General features: G+C 33.2%; 1 non-coding gene across 1 annotated transcript; it reads left to right on the top strand.

Annotated features, from left to right (window-relative positions):
* The first annotated feature begins 11,803 nt into the window (after nt 1-11,803).
* TRNAY-GUA (transfer RNA tyrosine (anticodon GUA)) lies at nt 11,804-11,897 on the top strand. The gene is made up of 2 exons: nt 11,804-11,840; nt 11,862-11,897. It is a non-coding gene; the product is annotated as a tRNA-Tyr (tRNA).
* The last annotated feature ends 355 nt before the right edge of the window (nt 11,898-12,252 follow it).

The raw sequence follows: 12,252 nt of genomic DNA, 5'->3' as shown, positions 1-12,252 counted from the left end.
GAGGTTGATCTTCCTTAGCCCTACTTCAAACCGAAACTCTATTCATCAACTCCCTCACTACCTCCTACAAACCTCTCATGACTTGAATTCGAAGAATCTATTTTATTCAACATTTGCAACTTCCAATCAATGATTTCTCAATGACGAAAATATTCAATTGCTCATGCTTTCAGCCAAATCACATTTTAGATTCACATAGATCCTATAGCATTAGTAGCATCCTTAAAAAAAATCAATAGTAGGCCATTCCTCCATGGGAGAAGTAATAGAATCTTACATTCGTTGACTAACAATTGGAACAACAAGCTTATTCCAATGACCAAAACTTCAAAGTAAGAAAAACACATACAACAACATACTAATCTTAAAAATGTTCATTGGTCAAAACTTCCAAAATAAAACCCACCAAATTGATCAAATTCCAGTTGCAAAAATCAAAAGAAAAGAGAGTGAGGGAGGGAGGCTTACGAGTATGAGGAATTCAAAGTGTTGGTCACCAACTCCTTGGTCTGATTTACGGGGGTAGTGAGGGGGTTGAGAACTAAGGTTTGATTATGAAGTGGGGTTGAGGAAGAGATGGAGATAGAAGAGAAGATGGTGAAGGTAAAGAAGAAGGGCATTTCTTGGTTTGGGTTACCATTCGTGTTTCTTAATTATGTAGATCTGGGAAACCATATATGTTTTTTTTTAGATTTGAAAAAATAAAATGGAAACAAACAAAATTAGAAACTTTAACGGCAAGCACTTAACTGAATTAGTCAGAAACCTTAATTGAACATATTTGAAATTTAAAGGACTTAATTGAACGAAAGTAAAGTTAAAGGACTGAAATAAATTCATATGAAATTTAAAATGTGAGTTTTGCATTTTTTGCCATAAATAAAATTAAAAGTCTATCATCAAAATTTTCTAAACTTAAATCAAAAACCTCAACTTTTTTTTTCAATGCAACTTATGCTTATATTTTAATTTAATAAATTCATCCTACTTATCGTTCTTTGCTTCTGAATTTGTGTGCAAAATATTGCCAAAAGAAGTTTACTATAAAGAAGCAAAATACCGGACACCCATTTAAGTTCTTAGTTCTCTTATTTAGGTTTTTTTTTCCTCAATTTTTGAACTCTTTTGTGTATGTTTTAATTTTTGGTTTTAGTTATTGTAGTTAATTTGTGGTGTGTTGATTTTTTAAATTAGATTGTCACAAGGAAAAAAAAATACGTATTGAGAAACTATTTTGTTTATTATTGTTTGTGCTAATTAGGGTATAGATTACAAATAGCCCAAATAGGAACGATCAAACTCATACCACATCTTGTATTAAGAAATTTACACAAAACTCTAACACAAATATAATTTTAAAATATAAAAATAGATAAACACTTATAAAACTCTAAACTCTAAAAAAATAGAACTTACAGTAATTTTTTATTAAAATTTTTTACTAATTTTATAATTTATTGTTACTACTTATTTAATAATTTAGTTTTAATTATTTTTAAAATTTTTAACTTACATATGAATCTTCATCAAGTTGTGCATTGCACGAAAATAATGCTAGTACATACACCATTTCCTAAATTCTTCATCTACTCTCTCGTGCTGCCTCTTTCTCCCCTCTCTTATTTCTCTTTTTCTTCCTTCACTAGTAGTTAACCTGTGCCACCTTGCGACACACGGAAAAACTTGATATTAATTTTAAAGTTATGCATTGAAATGTCACATGAAATTTTATTCATTATTGCATATATAGCTGCATAGATTACATTTATCTTACACATCCAAAGGCAAATAAAATAATTTCAACATTTGTTGATGCCCACTTTTGACAAACGGCCCGATAGCAAAAGAAGCCCAACAATATGAAGAAAATGGGAAGAGAAAGTAGTAAAGTAAGCTCAGCAGGTCGAAATGGCAAGAATAATGGTCAATATGCCCACAAGAATAATAAGAGATGAATAGGAAGTAAATGGGTCGAGGAAGCCCAATGAATGAAGTAATAAACTCATGAGAACAATAAAAGGTAAAAATGAGGTAAATGGACGGGGGAAGCCCAAGAAATGAATTAGTAAATTCATTGGTTTGGCTTAAAGGCTAATAAGTTAGAAAAATAATAAGAGGTAAAAATGTGGTAATTGGGCTGAGGAAACTCAAAGGATTTAGCAAAATCTCATGGGAGTAAAAGAGATAAAGAAGAAGCAAATGGGTTAAGGAAGTTCGAGGAATGAAATGGGTTGGCACAGTAGGAATACTGGCCAATAAAGCCTAAGAGAGGTAAGGATATGGGAAATGGGCTGGTATAGCAAGAATGTTGGCCAATAAAGCCCAAAAGAGGTAAGGATATGGAAAGTGTGCTAGCACAGCAGAAATGTTGGCCAGTAAAACCCATAAGAAGTAAAGACATAGAAAGTGGACTGGTAGAAACATCAGCCCGAAAACAAGGAAATCAAAGAGAGGTAATGATATAGCAGGAACTATGTAGTGGCAAGGCAAAATCCCTAGCCAAGAGGCCCACAGATATAGGAAAGAAGATGGGCTAGGAAGGAGGGAGAGGGCCTTCACCTCAAGCAATACCCAATCCAAAGAAGAGATGGAAGGTAGAAAACGTGAACCTAAAGGCCTATATGTCTTTAACACCGCAAGAGTTAAACACTTACTAGAACGTACAGCGGGATCAGACAAACACGGAGGCAATAGCAAAGGCGTGAAGACTATAAAAGTAATGGATTCAGACGGAAGTGGAGCATACACACAGGGCCCAGGCACCACCTACTTGTACCCAACCATTATATGGGAGGTGGGCAATAGGTCAAGGGTATGAGGGAATGTGGTTTGGCGGTAGGGAGAAAAGATGAGTCTATTTTGGAGTTCCCGCTCAAACTTCTTTAGGAAGAAATGTCTTGCTGGAATGACATCTCACCTAAAAGAAGTGAGTATGAGCTAGAACCACTAGATGCATGTCATAGAGGTAGGTGAGGGAAGGGTTTAACCCTTATCTAGATGAAAGTAGTGAAAACAAAGAGAGGTAAGAGACAAGACAAGTCGTTTTTGCATGGGAATAAGGCATGATGCAGCCAATACAGTATAATGGTAGTGGCTTGGCAGCCGGCAGGCTAATGGGCTATCTTTGAAGGACACCCATAATGAGCCAAAAACGATTGAGGGATAAAAATGGTAAATCATATCATGGCAGACAGTATAAAAGGCAATAGTTGTGAACAGTGAAAGGGGGGGGGGAACAACCACAGCAAGAAAACAAAGATAGAACAAGGAAGAAAAAGAGAGAAAAGAAAAACACAGAAATCAGAGAAAAACATGAGTGATAGAAATAGAGGCATGCATCAATAGACTACCAATTTCTCTCCCTTTTGACATACCCACTCTCTGAGAAGTTAAGAATTATAATTTAAGTCATCTAGGTCCTTTTTTTCAAAGTGTGTAATTTCTATAGTAGGAGCCTTCTCTAAGGTTACCCACATTGGAGATCGGCTCCTTTTCTAAACTTGTGTTTGCTGAAAAGCTAAGCCTATTTCTTTGGTAGACAAGTTCTGCTTTTTGGTTGATGAATGATTAACTTGTAATCTTATTACTGAATTGTTTGATGTAATCTTGTTATTCGTGATTGTATCATTCTGCCACGACCTTGTTATATTCCTTTGTTGTGTTATTTAGGCGTTGGTGTTATTCATAAAATGTTTTAGTTATCTTGCCGTATTATGTTTCCTGTTGTAATATCTGTAACACTTATTCTTGCCATGAGCACGCTGTACATTTAAGACTCCTACCAAGGTGCATCTATATTGGGATGACTCAACTTGTGCACAAGCTGACCTAAGGTGTGTTTCACTTAGGCCAGTTCCAACTCTCCTCCTTCAGAATCACAAGCCGTGGTACAGCAAGAGAGATCAAAGCCCAACAACACAAAAGGCCCACCACAACATTTAGAATACCAAATTTACATTTAAATAGTAGATTTTACAGCCAAAATATACATAGCAAATAGATAGATAGATAGCAATCACTAAGCCAAATCTACTAAGTTTTCATCTCCGCCTCCACCCACCTTCTATTCCCCGTCCACCTTCTATTTACTTCCCCCTCTCAGTTAATGTAAATGTAACTAGTATTAATTTGATAGGATTTAAATGATAAGTATAAATTTCTTCATCCAAACACAACATTGATTCATTCATTTTATTTCTTTTAAAATCTAAAGTGTTCTATACAAGAAGAGATAAGTATCTCGTACATCGTTGTTGAGCATTTATATAGTCTAAACAATTATCAAATGCTTTCCTATTACTTCCTTAACAGCCTTGTTCTTCTTATAAAGGACACCAAATAATGTTACTGAATTAGAAGGCTCTTAACAATTTATTAGGCTTTTATGTACATAATTTAGGATTTATGTGATCTCAATAATATGTTCCTACAATAATTTGAAAGAGAAGATTATTGAATTACACCCACTAATTAAAATCCTTATAAAATAGTGAAGGAATTTTTTTTCCATTCCTTTAGAGCACTAGCAATTGGGTTTCTATTATGGTCTCTATTTTACCATCTAGAAAGTAACTTTATTTATTATACCAACATATTTTACAATACATCCCACATTCCAATTTCTATTCTTAGATACAATCCAATAAAATAATATAAACTATCTAATAAAATAATAATAAAAAACTTATTTCACTTTCCCCTCTCATCTTTCTCTTTCTTCTCTTCCTCAGTCTATATCTCTTCGGTCTGTATCCGTCTCTCCAGCAAACTAGCAGCAACCACCACCCCACCACCACACGCACCCCAGCAACCACCACCAACAACAACAACAACAAAAAACCCACCCAAACACCAATCCAACCCCCCAAACGCCAAACCACCATTGATCCGGCCACCCAAACACAAAGCCAGCCAACCTAAACACTACCTACCCAAACACTGCCAACACAATGACAGATCCAGACATCCCATGACAGATCCGACCTTGTGGGTTTGTCACTTGTGGAACCCAAAAGCTGAGAGGATGAGAGAGTGGGAGGAACTCTTGAGATTCAGAGTCCGACCACCCAACCAAGACCCATGACCATGCCACCATCGCGCCATAACCATGGGACTACCCCACAACCCAGCAGAAACCCATGCCACAAAATCCACAACCAACAGCGCTCACACCACCATTGCCACGACCATGCCACCGCCGCATCTCCACCATCAAGAGAGATCGGCAGCAAAAGAGAACAGAGAGAGTACGGTTGCATTGGTAAAAATATAATTATATTTGAAAAAGATAAGATTTAAAAAATTAGCAATAAATAAACTATCATTTTAAGTTAAAACAAACAGCACTAATTTTATGCCACAATAATTTATTTTATTTTTATATAAAAACTATACAATTAAAAAAATTGTAAGATTCATTTCATGATAATTAATTTTTATTATTAGGTCAAGAGATCAATAACTTGTATTTAGCCACAGATCCTTAGTTCAAGGATAAGAGACGTTACCTATTGATCTAACTACAATGAACCCACACTATATTTACCAATAAAACATTTAAGTTTATGCCCAATTTATTAACAATGTATTGATTTATATAGATTTTAGATCCTCTATGGTGTATATGATGTATATTGTCACCACATCTAAAATATGCTTTATGGCTTATAGGTAATCTGAAAATTGAAAATCTAAAGAAAATGCTAGTTATTACATATTGAGCGAGGTTTTTATGCAATCTAAATTGTAGTAAATTTTTGCAAACCATTACGTGACGATTAAAAAACCTTTTTTTTTTTTGTTAGGTAAATGAGGGGGATAGAACCCCTAAGCTCTAGGTATACAGGGACACCGGGTGCCACTAGGCTACAGGGCCCAGTGGCGACGATTAAAAAACCTATATATGTGTATTATTTAAGTAAGTCACATGGCTTATTAAAAATATCATGTGATTATAAGTACATATAGATGATTTTTTTTTTTTAATCACCATGTGGGTTGCATAAAAATTTCTGTAACCCAAATTGCATTAAAAAAATTCTTAAAATTACTACAGAAAAAACTTATAAACTAATATATTACACTTTTTTTTAAGAGGATAGTAAATAAGATTAGTTCCATTTAAATTATATAACAAACAAATATTTAAATTATTTGTTAAATTAGTGACACGTACATCAGTTTATAATTAAGCTTTGCATATTAATATTTGTATTAGATTAGATGTAGCATTACATTTATTTTTTATTTTTTTTGTTGAGAATCAGTATTATTGGAATTTCAATTTAATTGCTGGAGGCACCGCACAACTTTTTCGTTTATGCGAAAAAGCAAAAAGAAACATGAGTTACGTGATTCACAATATTCAAAGGCTGCTTTACCCTGTATGCAAAGTTTATACGTCTTATTTACTCTTCTCACAAGTACCATTGGAGCAATTCCCAAGTGTCCCGTGCTTTTTTGTTTTTTGGGGACAACTAAAGTAGAACCTTTAAAAATAAAATAAATAAATAAAAAACTAACATCCAAAAGGTAGGGTTCTTTTGATATTCTCGTTAAATGATTTGGGCAATAATCTCTCCATATTCATCTTCTCTCGACCAGGACGATGCATCATTTATATGATCATGAGAATCATTGCCCAATCATCTACCCTGGTCAAGCGAGAAAGCAATTCTACATTTTTATTTTTTTTTAGCGAGAAAGCAAATTCTACGTACATTAATTGTTATGTGACCGAGCACCTTATCTATTATTTTTATCGCAACTTACCAAAGTGGTCGACTATAAATCATAAACTATTTATTTCACATGAATGTACCAATATGTTTTTATCTATTAGTCATAGTTGGTTATACTGGAGTCGTGGCAAAGTTGTAATATTAGACTTTTTGATAATACATATCTAACAAATTTCATAATTGTTTGAGCCTTTGAGGTGATACTCTATGATTTGTGTCATCAGTAATCACTTTTAAGTAGGACTTTACTGGCATTACCTTTATTACTTGTATATATCACAACTTACTGCTTAAGCAATTTTTTATGCTTATAGCTCAATTCATCCAATTAATAGAGGGATATTCAGCAAAAAAAAAAAATTACAAGAGGGATGAATCCAGTCCGGAATATGAACCACTTGGTTGGATCACTAGAGTTCTGAAAAAAACTTTAAATCTAGCCCAAGTCTGACAAACAACATTTTCCACCAACTAATTCATATGTCAATTTAAAATTGTTAAATTTTTTTTTACCAAATTACCTGCCTAAGCAATTCACCTGTCCTCTTGAGCTCCGCCTTTGTTTACACTACATATCATATCATGATTTAAGGATCCAAGAATTCATTTCAAGACTAATCAAATAAGTATATATATGTGAATTTCAGTTAACTCAACTGGTAAAGTCTCTAATAATTAAATAAGAGATCTGGGAATGCTATAGGTTTAAATACTCTCAAAAAACAAAAGTAAGCATGTATATATCTCTCCTATTAGCAGTTTTCCTTAATTTCCTCAAATTTAAGCTTGATCTTTCCAAATGAGGTCATCTCCAGATTTTTTTAATTAATTGATTGCGTTTGTATATTACTTTTTGTGGATTTTAATGTTACCTTTAAAGAAGACAAAACCAATCCAAAGGATTTTTTATGGGTGCAACGACAAGAAAAGAATATTGTTTCGATTGGCCTTTCTTTCGTGTGGATTGAGGCAGTGGAGTTTCAAAATTCAAACTTTTAGAAATTCAAGTTCAAAACAAGAAGGCTCAAAAAATTATCGAGAATCTAGAGAGAGATAAAATGTCAACGCTGTCACTACGTAGTTAATTTGGAAAAATTAACTTAACTTTTATCTAAAAAGAAACAAATATAACTAGGGTCATGCTAACGAATGCCCTTAGGGTATTGGCTAACAATTCATTTGAGGAAAGTTTTAATACTACTTTTATGAAAAATGAAAAAAGTTGTCAAAATATTAATTACTTTATTTCATTTTCTCATAAAAACTTTTTTTAAATAGATTATTAACCAATGCCTTTAGGGCATTCGTTAGCATTTCTCATATAACTAAGATGAGTGACTACCACATGATTTTCATATAATATGACATACGCCTTTTCAATGTTAAACGAACGGAGTCAAGCTACGTGTTAAATATTCAAACAAATCGGATTGTAATGAATGGTACATATATACAATTGGAAAAGAATCAAGTCGAATTAAATATTAAAAAGTATAAAATTATCCATTTAATTTATTTTGAACAAGATTCGAGTTTGAACTCACTAAATTGCATTTTCAAACTTAGCTTATTGGTTTAGCATGCACCATCATATATTTTATTTCCTATATGTTGTATTGTTAGCATAGGACAAAGATGTCAAGTTTCTTGTGTAAGAGTTAAAGCAATACACATGCTAGATACTAAAATACAAACAACCAATAAATCAACGAGAGTTTAGATACATACCTTATAGACACCATGAACAAACCTTAATAATATTAGTGGCTATAATGAAATCACACGCGCCCACTCAGCAAATGCCCAGGATACTCCTCCTTTCAAGATGGATCTCAATGGGGCAAGCCACCTTAATCTCTAAAAGAATGACTCAATGAGATATAGGCTGCTGTTCAGAGTGGAAAGAGGACCTAGTCCTATATATGTGGTGAACCTGCCTATCATGGATCAGGCTTAAAATCCTATACTCTACCTCAACATCAAACTAAGGCATAAGTCTAACAAGACTTACCAATGCCCAACACTAAATATGGTCACAATAAATTAATGAGTATTCAGTGTATATTAACTGAGCCACATCTCATTCGTTTTAAAAAAGCTAAAAATCCTGTTAATGGAAGCCCAATTTTAACGTCTTGTTTCCTCTCATTTATCTTCAAATTAAGCATCTATTAGTAAGAGGAGTTAATAGTTTCTCAAAGACTATAAGTTTATATTATAAAAGAAAATAAAATGAATTTTGGCTGTAAGACTTAGGCTTAAATCTAGTTTGAGAAAGAAAAAAAAACCCTACTAAATACAACTAAAAGATCATTGAACAATTGCAAAGTAGTGTTGTATCATTATAATAAAGTAAAGGGTAAATTCTACTAATATATCCTAAGATCTAAGCTAATGACAATCAAGTCTAAGAATTTTAAAAAATAGCCAATTTGGTCCTTAAAAGCCAACTTAGTCCCTAAACAACTAGTTATTTTTTCTCAACTGTTTTAGAGACTAAGTTGACTTTAGGGACCAAATTAGTCTATTTTGAAAAATCTTAAACCTGATTGGTATTAACCCAAATCTCAATATTTTAATAGAATTTATCCTAAAGCAAATAAACCAATGGGGAGATGGGAGGTTTGTGTTTTTCACTTTTATAGTTGACAATATCAAAAGCCTAAGGCTATCCAACTGCTTCATAGCAATGCCACTTTATGTTTAGGGTGAGTTTGGTTCAAATTTTTTGAAACTGTGCTTTTTGAAAAAGTGGAGTTTTCAAAAAGTATGGTATGAAACTGAACTTTTTGAAAACGCTGAGTGTTTGGTAAAAACTGTTAAAAAGTGTTTTTTGAAAAAGCTAAGTGTTTGACTAATATTCATAAAAGTGGTGGTTTGAGTGGTAAATTACCAAAAAGAACAATGTATATATAAGGGAGTTTATTTCATTTTTAAATCAACTACTTCATAATACTTACTTAAAAAAAAAAGCTACTTAATATTATTATTATTATTATTATTATTATTATTATTATTATTGGTATTATTTTAATAATGTTAATTTTTTTTAGCATCAATTATTTGTTATTCTAAAAATTTTGAACCAAGTATGTTATCTGTTTTACTTTAATAATGTTATCTATTTTTAATAATATCAATATCACTATTTTAATAATGTTTTTGTCTTATTAAATATGGTGTTATCTGTTCTAGCATAATGGTCTGAAGGGGTTTCAAAGGGTAAAGTTGGGTTTTTAATAAAACAAGTGAGCAATTTGGTAATTGAACCAACAATTCCTGAAAGTTGAAGTGACTTTTTTGCAAAAGCTAGCCAAAGATCCTTTGGCTTTTTGGGGGTCTTGCACTTTTTGAAAAAACATCTTTCTTACTAAAGTGGATTTTTAATACCCACCAAACACCTAGCATTTTGAACTTTAAAGTAAAAAGTGTTTTTTGCCATCTAAAAATGCAAACAAACAAACACTTAGTTGTTTACTTTTGTTTTATAAGAGCATTCATAACCGCAAATCCTATCATATTCTATTTTACCACCTCAAAAACCTATTTTATCAATTATACAATACAATTTTATAATACACCCAATATCCCAACTTTTATTTTACTATACTACACATTAAAATAATATAAACATATTTCTCACTTCTCTCTCTGATCTCTATTTCTCTTACTCTCTCAATTACCCACAACCACCGCCGTCCAACTTCTCAGTCACGCCACCCACCTTCGCTAAGCAACGTAGTTACACCACCTACCCACCCAAAATCCTAGTCTTGTCACCCAGCCAAAATCCATAGCAAAATCAAAACCCAAAATTCATAGCAAAATCAAACCCGACCACTGATCTCACCACCCAGCCAAAATCCATAGTAAAATCAAAATCCAAAATCCATAGCAAAATCACCACCACCATGCCAACAAACCAAAATCAGAAAACCACCAACAAACCACCAACAAACCAAACTCCAAAATCCATAGCTGAACCCCAACATACCACCAGATGAGAAAGAGAGAGAGAGAGAGAGAGAGAGAGAGAGAGAGAGAGAGAGAGAGGGTCAAGCTTCATCGACAGTAGCCAAGCCACTAGGCCCACACCGCCATAATCCTCTGCCCTTGCCACCGCTGCACCACTTGATTCACGCCCACATCAGTTACAAACTCACCACCACTAGGAAAAAAAAACGATGAAAGAGATAAAGAAACCCACAACCACCAGATGAGAGAGAGAGAGAGAGGGTCATCGGAGAGAGCAGATAGGGTTTTGGGTCTGAAGAGAGGAGAGAGCAGATGAGAAAGAGAGAAGGAAGAGAGACAAGAGAAGAGAAATAATGAGAGAGAGGAGAGAGAAATTTCGGGGAGCTAAAAAGTATGAGAGAGTGTATTAAAATGTATATTTGTTTATACCATTCAGCTATAATACCATCATATATTTAGAGCATTCTCATCCTAACTGCCAAATGGGAAATGTTGAGATGATATAGCATTAAAGGCCAAAATTCACCAACATTCGGACTTGTAAACATTCAGAATTGTAAAAGTTTTTACAATTGTGCTACAATAGCATCTTATTTATATGATGCTACTGTAGCAAAATGGTATTTTTGAAAATTAATTTTTAATTATCTCTCTCATACTTTTTATAAAAAAAAAAAAAAAAAAAAAACTCCAACAAACTTTCTCTCTCTCCTCTCTCTCTCTCTCTCCTTATTGCAAATATATACATTTTATTGTGTAAATATATTATTTTAATGTGTTGTATAGGAATATAAAAAGTAGAATGTTGAGTGTATTATAAAATGGTATGATATAATTGATAAAGTAGCTTTCTAAGATGGTAAAATAGGATAAGACAGGGTTTTGGGATGGAGATACTCTTACGATGGTACTATAGCACTATGTCAAAAAAATTTACATATTTAGCATTCTGGCCGCTGAGCTACTTTGGCCCTTTCTAAATTTTCCTTACATTTATCATATACCGTACCAATTGTGAACGGTCAATGGTGGTCTGCTAAAGGCTTAAAGTTCAATTATATTTTTATTAAGAGAAAATAATACAAGAACCGACCTTAGCTCAGTTGGTAGAGCGGAGGACTGTAGTGGGAAAACTCCTGTCTGGATATCCTTAGGTCGCTGGTTCGAATCCGGCAGGTCGGATTCTCTTTTAATTTTTGGTTGTGACTTTCCTTCTTTATATGTGATTGGTTTAAGCAACTTGATTTAAAAAAGAAAAAAAAGGCATCTACTGCGTAGCTGGACAAATGGCCAATTTTTATTTGCATCAACCACTACAACATGGAATTTTTTATTGATTCAAATTATTTTTTTCAAATCACTCCTTTCATTTAGTGTATGAGAGCAGATCCTATCTCAATTTAGGAAGAATTCACAAAAAAACAATTTCACAATCTATTCTTAGTGTCATTCACGTTTTCTTTAATTATGTGTTTTAGATGAAGGAACTGAGATTTGAAAGGAGAACTAAAATGATAGGATTGTAAATTCCATCGAT

This window comes from Castanea sativa, chromosome 6, assembly GCF_040712315.1.
Source record: "Castanea sativa cultivar Marrone di Chiusa Pesio chromosome 6, ASM4071231v1".
Taxonomy (NCBI): domain Eukaryota; kingdom Viridiplantae; phylum Streptophyta; class Magnoliopsida; order Fagales; family Fagaceae; genus Castanea; species Castanea sativa.
The sequence above is the reverse complement of the archived record's forward strand: the minus strand, read 5'-3'. Positions and strand labels throughout refer to the sequence as shown.